The sequence below is a fragment of the Hylobates moloch genome, unplaced genomic scaffold (assembly GCF_009828535.3).
Source record: "Hylobates moloch isolate HMO894 unplaced genomic scaffold, HMol_V3 SCAFFOLD_6, whole genome shotgun sequence".
Lineage (NCBI taxonomy): Eukaryota > Metazoa > Chordata > Mammalia > Primates > Hylobatidae > Hylobates > Hylobates moloch.
The window spans coordinates 16,302,952-16,315,325 of record NW_026652281.1 but is presented as its reverse complement, the minus strand read 5'-3'; the positions used below and the strand labels follow the sequence as shown (position 1 = coordinate 16,315,325).

Genomic DNA, 12,374 nt, shown 5'->3' with positions numbered 1-12,374 from the left:
TCTCTGATTACCAGTGATGAACATTTAGTCTTTGAGCATTTATGGTGTGTTTGCTGGGTGCCTAGCACTAAGGGAACAGAGTGGTCCTCACTCTCAAAAGAGCAGTTCTTGTGAAAGTTACCCCAAACCCTTCATGGTTTTTTTCCAAAGCTTATTTAACTTCTTCTTAATGATTGGTAGGAATTTATCCTAATTTTGTATGAATCTTTGTTACTGGATTCTGGTCATCTGATCTATTTCCGTCTTAATGTATAATTACTACTGTGTTGGAGTTTAATAGCCAATCTGTCCTCCTTGTTGGTCATTTACAAACATGTCAAAGCTATTGCTGTACATTTCCAGTTGTCAGAAGTTGAGAGTGCATGCTTCAGGCTCTGGAAAAGCAAACCTCTTTGAACTGTGACCAGGTTGCCCTGAATCTAGAGACTCACTTGGGAAGAACTGGCATTAGTCTTTTCCTCCAGAGAGGACTGTGATCTGCACTTACTGTGCATTTATTCAGATGTTGTGTCTGTCTTTACTTAAATTTGTATTTTCCTTTCTTCTCATAGATCTTCTGTTCATGGTTAAATTTGTGCTAGAGATTCCCTCTTAAGGCTCCTTTTGCCTCCTCCCTTCCCTGAAGGAGCACAGTTCAGGGCAATGGGCAGGTGCTGATGGAGCAGTGAGGCAAGGTGGGGTCCTGGTCCTGCAGGTGACCCCAGATCATGTCTGGCCCGTGTCTCCTTTTGCTTCCCAAGGGGTCAGACTGTGTGCGCTGAGGCCCCGAGGGCGCCCCACCATAGCGCTGTGCAGGTGTGCGCGCACACACAGTGCACACACGCTCCCTGCAGCCACACCCAAATAGGGTGGGGCTGTGGAGGAGTCTGCCCTTGCCTCCTCACCCTGCCTCCGCTGACTTGGTCCCAGCCCCACCCAGTCATAGGTGGGAGAGGAGAGGATGACTGGCACCCAGGAAAGCAGGGAAGCATTATTAAGCACAGGAGTGGGTGGAAAAATACCGGGAGCCATGGGCCCTGGCCCCCACCTCTCGCTCCCACTCACCTGCAGAAACTCGACTCTCCCACTGGCCACCACAGATCCACTAGCCGCTGGTACTTACCTTAATCCCATGACATGCAATAACTCCTTCCCCCCGCAGGAACTACCACCCAAGAGGCTCCCTGCCACCGTAGGCTACCCCGAGATCAACAGCTCCTCCCCTGCAGGGTTGCAGCAATTACAGCAGCCCCTGCCTGGGCATCCTGGTTGGGGGTGGCTTGGAGGGCAGCTAAGGGGAGTGGCATTCAAAGCTGACAGCCTGATTTGTCCTTTCCCCAGCTTCAAGGCCCAGCATCTACCCAGTCCCCCAGCCCACCTCATCTGCCCAGGGGCCCTGAGTGTAGTAGACCATGAAAGGCTTGGGACAGGGTCCTCATAGGACAAGGTTTGTATGGCCCAGGGTCCCAGTACTGAGACAGGGGACATCAGAGTCTCTCTCCAGGAGGGGGAACCAGATCCAGGATCCCCAATTCACAGTGCTCCAGGCTCCAGCCTACCTGGCTGGAACCAACTTTCATTGCTGTCCCCAAATCTGCTACATCCCTCGAACCCCAGGGCCTAGTTCCTTACCTCATGGGCTTTCAGACCAAAGACATGGATATCATCCTCTACACCCGCATGCCAGCCATGCCATCCTACCCAGCACTGTGTCTAGGATTTTGCCTTCCAACCATTTTTAGACCTGTTTCCGGGCAGCTGAAGGAATCTCTCATTCCCTTGCTTCAACTCTTCCAGGGCCCTCACGATGGAGTCCCTTGTCTTCCCCCTAGCATTTAAAGTCTCTCTGACCTCGGGCTGCCAACTAATTTGTCTCACCTCCTCTGCTACAGCAGACAGTCCAGTCCAGCATCCTCTGAGCTAGTCCACCTTTTCATAGCCCTCAGACCTCTGAAGCTCAAAATGCCTTTCTTCTTTTGTCATGGCTCAGCAAACTCCTACTCACTCTTCAAGGCCCAACTCTACTACCCCCTCCCCTAGAGCAAAGCCTTGGCCCTCCCATCCCCAGGGAGAGTTAATAGTTCCCATCCACATGCCCTCCATCCCATCCCTTCCAGTTTTGCCTGGTGCCTCTGGCACAACCTGTTATCTCCCTGGTCAGACCCTGGCTCAGATTAACCTCTGTCCTGCCCAGACTCCACCCAGGCCAGGAACTGGGAGGTACAGGGGTCCTGGAGAAGTACCCACCCTCACTCAGGCACACAAGCACACACACCCACTCACACATACACTGGGCTTCCATTCCTCCCACTACCTTTCACCTCACCTCCCACATCAGGTTTCTGCAAGCATCCTGCCTAAGTTCTCAGGGGGAGGTAAGTCTTGGAGCAGGGGTCTTCAATCCCCAGGCCACAGACCATGGCCTGCTAGAAATTGGGTTGCACAGCAGGAGGTGAGTGGCTTGCAAGTGAGCGAAGCTTCATCTGTATTTACAGCCGCTCACTATTGCTTGTATTACTGCCTGAGCTCCACCTCCTCTCAGATCAACAGTGGCATTAGATTCTCTAATTCTAGGATTCTAGGATTCCAGGAGTATGAACCCTATTGTGAGCTGTGCAAGCAAGGGATCTAGGCTGTACATTCCTTATGAGAATCTAATGTCTAATGATCTGTCACTGTCTCCCATCAACCCCAGATGGGACCATCTAGTTGCAGGAAAACAAGCTCAGGGCTTCCTTCACCATACATTATGGTGAGTCGTATAATTATTTCATTACCTATTACAATGTAATAATAATAGCAATAAAGTGCACAATAAGTGTAACGTGCTTGAATCATCCTGAAACCATCCCTGCCCTCCATCCACGGAAAAGTTGTCTTCCACAAAACCAGTCCCTGGTGCCAAAAAGGTTGGGGACTGCTGTCCTGGAGGGCACCTGCTCCCTCCTGCGTCCTCAACCTCAACTCACTCAGTCAACTAAATGTTTATTAAAAGGTCATGCACAGTGGCTCACACCTGTAATCGCAGCACTTTGGGAGGCCAAGGTTGGGGGGATCACTTGAGGCCAGGAGTTCAAGACCAGCCTGGCCAACATGGCAAAACCCCATCTCTACTAAAAATACAAAAATTATCCCGGTGTGGTGGCAATCATCTGTAGTCCCAGCTGCTCAGGAGGCTGAGGCAGGAGACTTGCTTGAACCCAGGAGGTGGAGGTTGCAGTGAGCCAAGATCATGCCACTGCACTCCAGCCTGGGTGACAGAGCAAGACTCTGTCTCAAAAAACAAAAACACCTATTAAGAACCTTCTATATGCCAGGCATTGTGTTGCACACTAGGAAAACATTTTGAACAAACATGTAAAATAACTAGACTATAGCAGTGCTATCAAGGAAATAAAGAAGGCATTACAGTAGAGCATAAGGGATTCTCTTCATATATGGAATCTGGAAAGGCCTCACAGATAAGGTAACATTTGGGCAGAGAACTGATGTGGTAAGATATCATCAGTGCAGGTATCTGGCGGGATTACATTCCAGGCAGAGGGCACAGGAAATCCTAAGGCCCTAGGCAAGCAGTGACTGAAGTGGTATAAGTGAGGTAGCTGGAAGTAGTAGATGAGGTCATCAGAGAGATGTGAGGGAGAGAAGGCTGTGTTGGCCCTTGTGAGCCATTGTTCCACGGATAGCAGGACTGTGCAAAACCAAACGCCGAGGGAGCTGAGAAGCCAAAGACAGAGGTTGACAAATCCATTTTCTCAGAGAGAAATATATAAGGGGGACTTACGAAGAGAAGTGATGTCTCAGGTGGCTGTAAGACTGAATCCTCACACCAGCCTCCCAGAAAGTATCCTTTATGTAGCAAGCTCTTAGGGTAAAACGTGCAGCTGGTCCCGTCTTCAGACTTTCTTGCCAAGACTCGTGACCACTGGAGAGGTTAGATAAGCATCTTTATGAAGAGTTTTCTATTCTACAGGCATTGTTTAAAGAACTTGCTGATGAATATCTTGGCATCTAGGGGTCAAACATTGGTCATTTTGGATCAAGTGGCCTGGAACAGTGGCCCACACCTGTAATCCCAGCATTTTGGGAGGCCAATGCGGGAAGATCTTTTGAGGCCAGGAGTTCGAGACTAGCCTGGGCAACATAGCAAGACCCCCCTCTCTACAAAAAATAAAAATGAAAAAAAAATAGCCAGATGTGGTGGCATGCACCTATAGTCCAAACTACTCAGAAGGCTGAGGTGGGAGGACCCCTTGAGCCCAAGAGTTCGAGGCTGCAGTGAGCTATGATCTTGCCACTGCACTCCAGCCTAGGCAACAGAGTGAGACCCTGTTAAAAAAAAAAAAAAAAAAAAAAAAGCATCATTCTTGCCACGCAACAGGCTGTTCTCCTACAGCCATGGTAAGGACTTTGACTTTTACTCTGAGATGGGAAGCCAGAGGAGCGGCATGACCTGGAATTATGTTTTAACTAGGATCACATTGCCTGCTGTATGGAGAATAGGCCCTAAGGGGCAAAGGTAGATGAGGTGAAACCAGTTAGCAAGCATGACTGCGTTCATCCCTAATTAATTCCAAACTAGCCCACTCTCCCCAGTCCAGACGCCACTGTTTCATGCTGAACAGTGTAATGGCCTCTGCCTTGTCTCCCTGTCTCCTGCCTGGCCCCTCCCTCAATCCTTTCTCTACATAACAGCTAAAGGAGGTTTTTCAAGTGCAGTTCCCTGTCAATCTTGTCTATTACAGTTTCCATGGCTCCTCACTGCTCTTAGGACAGAGTCTAAATTCCAAATCCCAGCTCACAGGGCCGCATGAGGTACCCAGCCCCTGCTGGCCTCTGTGGACAACTTCTGCCTCTGTAACTCTCATGGTGCTTATCTGTAAGTTCAGCCCCACCAAACTCTCCTCAAGACTCTTGCGGGCTTCCTTGACCCTCCAAGGAGGTTGAAACACAAATGGAGTCCTTTCTGGTTCTCTGAGTGACAAGATTTGTTATTTGATACTTTTCTCCTAGAGAACGAAAGAAAGGGGTGAAGGTAGGCGGAGCCCAGATGCAGCTTCAAGCCAGCCCTCCCATCATAGCCAAGGACTCAGCCCCTCAAGGGGGTGCGCTAGCTTGGCCCTGGGCTCACAGCCCTTGAACCGCTGAGTTGGCTGGGTGGGGGCAGTGTGGTGACTTGCACCGCACCATGATGCCCAGAAGCCTGGGCTGTGGGCCCTGAGTCCCTCTGCCCCACCTGGGGAGTGCCCCACCTCTCCTCCACCTCTGGGTGCCCCTGCCCAGCTGTGTGCACTCCAGTGCTATCCTGGACAACTCATTCTTACCCAACTTCTTGTCTTGCACCCCACGGTGACGCCTGACTTGCTTTTCACGTAACTTCCCGGTTTATCATTTTCTCACAGAATAATCTGTGTTTCTAACAGCATTCCCACAGCACCTCTGAATGGAGGTGGAACCTCTAAAAAGGTTTAAGGGTAGTGAAGAGGTATCTCTAGTAAGCAAGCACTGTCCTCCTGTGTCCCCTCTACCACAAGTGGGAAACTATTTGGGTCCCCGCAGAAACCAAACCTCAACTTTGCTAGTGTCTGACATAGATCCATTTGCGGCTGGAATGCAGAGACTAGCAATCCCAGGAGAGGCTGCTAGAGTCCTCACTGGGTCCTGCAGGGTCTGGGGTCAGTCTCAGCCATGTGGGCTCAGAAACCCCATTAACCAGCCCTTAAGTGGGTCTATCAGACCCGGTGAGCCAGGCTCAGAGGCTGATGCACCACCCCCAACACACAACGTGCGCACACACACACCAGCTTCACTGACAATGGCTGCAGTGCAAGAACCCTCAGCTGCCATCCAGGGTGTTCTTGGTCTGTAATTGCATTTTCATGGGAAGCTGGAGCACACCCACAGTCTCAGAAGAAGGGAAGGGAGTTGGGTAATAACTATTATGGGAGCTAATGTGTTCCAGGCCTTCGTCTCCAAGCCGTTAGTGAACGATATGATTGTTTTTAATCCTTATACCAACCAGAAAGGAAGTATGGTTATTATCCCCATTTTATGGATGAGCTCAGAAAGGTTAAAAAACTTGCCAAGGTCACACATACTCTAGCAAATCTCCATGGCAAGGGCAACCAAAGCAACGGCACATACCAGTCTTCCATGGAGAGTGTTGCCTGCCTACCAATGGCTTAGTGACTCTGACCAAGCCATTTCTGAACGGTGCTGATCTGTTTCCACTTGGCAAGGTCCCCAGAACAGCCCACAGTGCAGGGTCAGCCTTACCAACTTTTTGCATGGGGCATGGAATGGTGGAAGCTGGGCAAAGTAAAGGTGAGCCCTGAAGCTTTGGATCTGAGTGTGGACTAGGCTGGTGCCACAGCACCTGATCACCAACTCTGATATGCATGAACCTACCACCATGCCTGCTTGACTCACTCCTTTGGTCATGATCCCGGCTAAATGGGTCATCTCCACCACTCACTGACCCTCCGTGGTTCCAGGAACTTGCTGAGAGACAGCCTGGACTGGCCTCTTCCCAGTCCCCAGGGCTCTCTCTCCAGTTGCTGGAGACTGTCTCATCACCCGGAAAGAGATTTCTGGGTGGAAGCAGTCTCTTACTCCTCAGTCCTGTCACCCTTTGCCTTCCCAGCCAGTGTTCCTGTCCACTCTCTTGCCTGCCCCTGAGCCACCACCCCTCAAGGCCCTGTCCTAGCTCCTCCATTCCTCCCCAGATGCTCATTGTCTAGGGTGGTTTGTGCTGTTTGTGCTGTCTGATAACCACATCCCTTCTAAACTGTCCCTACCCTCCTTTTGTGCTCTTACCCCAGCCACACCGGACTTGTTCTGGGAGGACAGTGATCAGAGGCCACCTGGCCCAGTCAAGGAGCCACTCCTCCCCTTCAGGCTCAGTCTGAAGCAAGCTGCCCTGTTAGGGCTCCACTCTGGTCTGTCTACTTCCCAGGCGGGTGCCATCTTCAACAGCTGATTTCTGCTTATCTCAGCAGGACGTCAGCTTGCTTGGAACTCAGCAGTTCCGTGAGCATGCTTGCAACCAGGAACCCTGGCTGGCTCTGCTGTCACAGCAAGGGCCTCAGGAACTCTGCAGTTATGACCACTCCCAAATAGGTATTTCCAGCCCACACCTAAATATTCCCTACTTCCGAACCTTAAAGACAGACATTTCTGAGACCCATACCCCAATTTCTTATATCTGTAAACAACTTACTGATGCATTCCTCCTCCTCCTCCTCTTCTTCTTCTTCTTCTTCTTCTTCTTCTTCTTCTTCTTGTTCTTCTTCTATTTCCTCTTCCGCTTCTGCTTCCTCTTCCTCTTCCTCTTCAGCTTCTAAATATTGATTTTAATTACTTAGAAACAACACAATTTCGTACCAAATGTTTAACAAGCATCTTTGCTAAAATGTGAAATCAGCATTATTTTCATCCAATCAGCTACACAAAACTCACCAAATTTTCATCTGACAAAAGGTAGTCAAAATCCCAAAGAATAAGGGAAAGACTACTCATTAAAGGTCATGTTCACTAATCTAGCACTGTAATTCCTGTCTTAGAACCTCCCAAGCGGCTGAAAGGAAGATATGGAAAGAGATAAGGATGTCAGAAATATAAGGGTAATGTAACAAGAAAAACCCAAAATTGTATTTAAAAAAAAATACCTTCTCCCAAATTGAGAGGGAGCCAAGAGACCAAAGAGTGCCTCAGACAAGTCCAGCTTGGTAAGCAAATGAGTTTATGAGAACTTACACACGAGGCATTCCTGGATGGCAGCGGGACAGCTTTAGAGATCTGTGCCGCCTCCCATCCCTAAGCTGCTTTTAAGCTAATTTTCTGGCTCTTTGCTTCTTCTGTGTGTGTGATGGTACTGTTTCCCTTGGTAGGTTCTCAGCTATTCTCTGGGATGTTTGGGTCCTCAGGGTCATTTGCTCCTTGGCTGGGTACCATGGCCTTGGGTCATCACCTGGTCTTCAGAGTTCAGGCAGCGGACATACACCGTTTTGAGTCACCTGGTCGAGGAACCTGTCATACTTCAATTTATCCCACTCCCCAGCTCTTATATTCTTTCCACCAACCTTGCTCGAGAGTCCCTGAGCAGGAAACGAGGGGAAGACCTATAGAGGTCTATAACGTATAGCCACAGTTTGTGGATACAGGCCACTTCCATGGTATACATAAGAGCATAAAAAGCAGAAGCTAACTATAATTATGATGCCTATTAGCAAAACATAATTCCAGCAAGTAGGTAAGGTGTGTACCTAATTTAAGAATGAGCCAAAGTAACCTAACTGAGCTATGTCATGGATCTGAGTTGACAAATGATTTAAACCATCTGTAACATCTTTATCAGAGAAATAACAGGTAGTGCCTATAAGCCTGTATGTTGTTGGGTCTCTGTCATGTTGGCAATTTCGCCTCCAGGTAGAGGCAGTCCCCAGTGAGACCGATTGCCTATTGATGCTGTTGAACCAATCATTCCAGTTCCATTGGGAGAAAGGCAGAATATTCCGAGGCATACCATTATCATTTGACAGGGGGAGGTATCCCTATACCCAGTAACAGGGCTGGTTGTTGACTGTTGCTGCAACTGCAGCCCAGTCCAGGAAGACATTACTAGCTACCATGGGTAGCAGAAGCTGTAGCCTTTGGGCATAAACACAGGCGTTTAGTAGAAACCCTGATAGGTGTATCTATTCCTTGTAACTTAATTATTACTAACATAATCTTTTTTCCCATTGGCCCTGTTAGGGCAGCTGCCCTGGGCCTCGAGCCTGGCTTACAGTACTATATAGGGTTTCCCTCCACAGGGGTGGGCGTAAAGCCAATTGGTAAATTTCTGGCCTTGCCTTTGCTATCCACGTTACAACGCATCTAGCAGGTGTTGGTGTTGCTGCATGTTGATAACGTCAGTATCTTGGATCTCCATCAAGGAGCACGGCTGGGACCATTTCCCCTCAGTCAGTCTTCACGGTGTCCTCCAGCACTATAAAATGGATCCAGTATGGGGGCATTTTCCAGCTCAACTTTGGGTCCATGTAGCCATCGCCACTTGGTAGATCCACTGATGTGCTCAGGGGCAAAGTCTGGCCATTGGTTTCAGGATCGTGGCTCTGAATCTCAGAGGTAACCCCAAGAGTTTGTTGGGCCTGTTTTATAGACCTTGCCAACCATTCACAGGAAATGATGCCATGCATGGTAGTGAGTGACATTTAAAATTCGTATTACAGGGAGATTCTTAGTCCAGTCCTAAGACAATGCATGTAAGACCTGCCCCTGTTGGGTTATATGGTAAGTGGGACTTTCAGTCTATGTTTTGTTCTGATGCCCAGTGTTTGATATTATGGCCTGTGAATTGGGGCCTTGATCATTATCCTTTTTGGTATGCCATACATGACGTTAAGAGCAGTGAGGCCCGGGTGTGGTAGCTCACACTTGTAATCCCAGCACTTTGGGAGGCTGAGGTGGGTGGATCACTTGAGGTCAGGAGTTCGAGACCAACCTGGCCAACATGGTGAAAACCCATCTCTACTAAAAATACAAAAATTAACCAGTCATTTTTGTATTACAGGTGGGCGCCTGTAATCCCAGCTACTTGAGAGGCAGAGGTTGCAGTGAGCCAAGATTGCACCACTGCACCCCAGCCTGCGGGACAGAGCAAGACTCTGTCTCACACACAAAAAAAAGAGCAGTGAGACATTTGATGATCTCCAGTTGAGTGGCATATTTTATTGGGAAGGCCTGTAGCAGCCCCGTTGTGTCCATACAAGTTAAGGCATAGCTTTTCTTTCTATTCTGGGGCAGGGGACCAATACAATTGATTGCCAGGCTCACACAGTTTGTATAGCTCGATGTATGCGACCTGGTGTGGAGGGAATCTTTCTAGGTCGCAGTTGCGAGCAGATCTCATGGTTCTGAACAGCTGCCAAAACATTTGCTTATTGATAGGGATGCCTGCTACCTTTGCTATGGGCCACTCTGTGATTGCCCCGGTGGCTGTTTTTATGATGTACACATATGGCAGTTTCCTCAGATGGGCTTGGGCAAATTGCCCACATGTGAATGAGTAAGGCCATTCACCTTTTAATTTCCAGGAGGTGGTTTGGGCTATGTGCATCCATATGGTACATCACAAGATGGACATCCCTTTCCTGTAACCTGATGTGGGTGTCTTGCCACATGGACATTCCCCAGAGGAGCCTGCCCCAAACTTGCCAATTGTCTGTAGCGCACTGATTGATCCACATGGTAAGGCCTCTGTATGTAGTCCGATTATCTGTGCAAATGACTAATGGCCAGGGCTCGTAGGTGATGAGTGTCCAAACTGCCTGTAGCATGGCCCATTGACTACTTTGTCTAATTCCCATTCTAACCATATGTTGTCAGTGTCCATATTCACTATGATTGCCAACCATTGGTGTTGGGTGCCTTTGCTAGACCCATCAGTGTATTAGGCCTTAGTAGGTATCAATGGAATCCCTTCATATATGATGGTTGGCCTAGTAGGTAGATTCATTGCCATGTCGGCCCCTTCAAATTGTTCAAAGTGGATGGGTCTGAGCATTTTCTGGGTGTCTCACTTACAGGACTCATGGACAAGACACCCCCTGTTGTAGATAGGCATGCCACTTCAGCAGAGTGTGTGATTGTATTATCCCAGAGGTGGGCTTGGCTAGAAGGCCCTCCATCTCCCGTTTTATAGGAGAGGAAGTTTTTATTGTGATGCTTTGCTTTCTGGTGATGGCCTCCATTTGTTGCAATGCCCTATATACAGCCAGAGTTCTTGCTCCAGGACTATATAGAGGGATTCTGCACCCTTCCATAATTGAGACCAAATCTTGCAAGTACCATTACTGTTGTTTGCTTTTGCCACAAACACCATTACATCCCTGTGGTATCTCTAGTGACTTCTAATACAAAAGGGTGCTGTGGCTGTGGGGCACCTAATGCTTGGGCTTGTTTTACCAACATTTTTGCTTCGTCATATGCCTCTTGCTCTATATGTGTCCAGCCCCATTTTGCATCCCTTTTTACCAGGGTGTGTAAAGGCCGGAGGGTTTGTGTCAAATGAGAGATGAATATTTTCCAGTAGCCTAATAAACCTAGGAAAACATGAAGTTGCTTTATTGTCTGAGGAATAGGCTACTGTGCTATCTTATCAATAACAGCTCTGGGTATGTTTCATGTCTTACCCAGCCAGGTAATCCCTAGGAATTTGATGGCTACACTGGGCCCTTGTATCTTTTGGGGGTTGACTTCCCATTCCCTGTCCTTTAGGCTGTCTAAGATGGTGTGCAGGGCAGTGTCCAGATTTGTAAGAGATTCTGAGGTTAACATTATATTATCAGTAAGGTAAAACAGGAAGACTGAGGTAGGCAAAAGAGTCTAGACAGGTCCTGTGCAATCATATCATGAAAGACGGTGGGGCTGCGCAGATACTCTTGTGGTAGCACCTGGAAAGTCCATTGTTTGCCCCCCCAAATGAAGGCAAACTGCTCCTGTGAATCGTCTGCCAAAGAAATACTTTAAAAGGCGTTAGCCAAATTAATCACAACATGGACATTTCCCAGCTTAAGGACCATTTGCTCCAGCAGTTGAGCAATACTGGGTACAGCTGCAGGTACAGGGGGCATCGCTGTGTTTAGCTCATGGCAGTTTACTGTCATTTTCTAGGTGTCATATGGCTTCTTCGCAGGCCCCATAGGGCTGTTATAGGTGCTCTGGACTATTTGTGCCTTATGTAATTCCTAGATTGTTCAGGTGATTTCAAAGCATACCCCTGGCACGTGGCATTGTTTCATGTTAATTGCCTGCCTATACCAGGGCAAGTGTACAAGCATTCAATTGGCCCATCCCCTTTTTGTTCTTTGATTATTTCCTGGACTTCGTCCTCATTTTGCTTTGTTTTTTTTTTTTTTTTTGGAAACAGAGTCTCACTCTGTCGCCAGGCTGGATTGCAGTGGCGTGATCTCGGCTCACTGCAACCTCTGCCTCCCAAGTTCAAGAGGTTCTCTTGCCTCAGCCTCCCAAGTAGGTGGGACTATAGGCGCGCGCCACCACGCCCAGCTAATTTTTGATTTTTTTTTTATTATACTTTAAGTTTTAGGGTACATGTGCACAATGTGCAGGTTTGTTACATACGTATCCATGTGCCATGTTGGTGTGCTGCACCCATTAACTCTCTCCTAATGCTATCCCTCTCCCCTCCCCCCACCCCACAACAGTCTCCAGAGTGTGATGTTCCCCTTCCTGTGTCTGTGTGTTCATGAGTGAGAACATGCGGTGTTTGGTTTTTTGTCCTTGCGATAGTTTACTGAGAATGATGATTTCCAGTTTCATCCATGTCCCTACAAAGGACATGAACTAATCATTTTTTATGGCTGCATAGTATT

At 48.3% G+C, this 12,374-nt stretch overlaps 1 long non-coding RNA gene across 1 annotated transcript in view; it reads right to left on the bottom strand.

Moving 5' to 3' along the window:
- LOC131383772 (uncharacterized) overlaps positions 1-7,282 on the bottom strand; it is a 31,348-nt gene extending 24,066 nt beyond the window's left edge. Inside the window, exons 1-2 of the long non-coding RNA XR_009214037.1 lie at positions 7,199-7,282; positions 3,764-3,904 (exon numbers count right to left, since the gene is read on the bottom strand). This is a non-coding gene — a long non-coding RNA (uncharacterized LOC131383772). The remainder of the gene's footprint in view (positions 1-3,763; positions 3,905-7,198) is intronic.
- Positions 7,283-12,374: the final 5,092 nt, after the last annotated feature.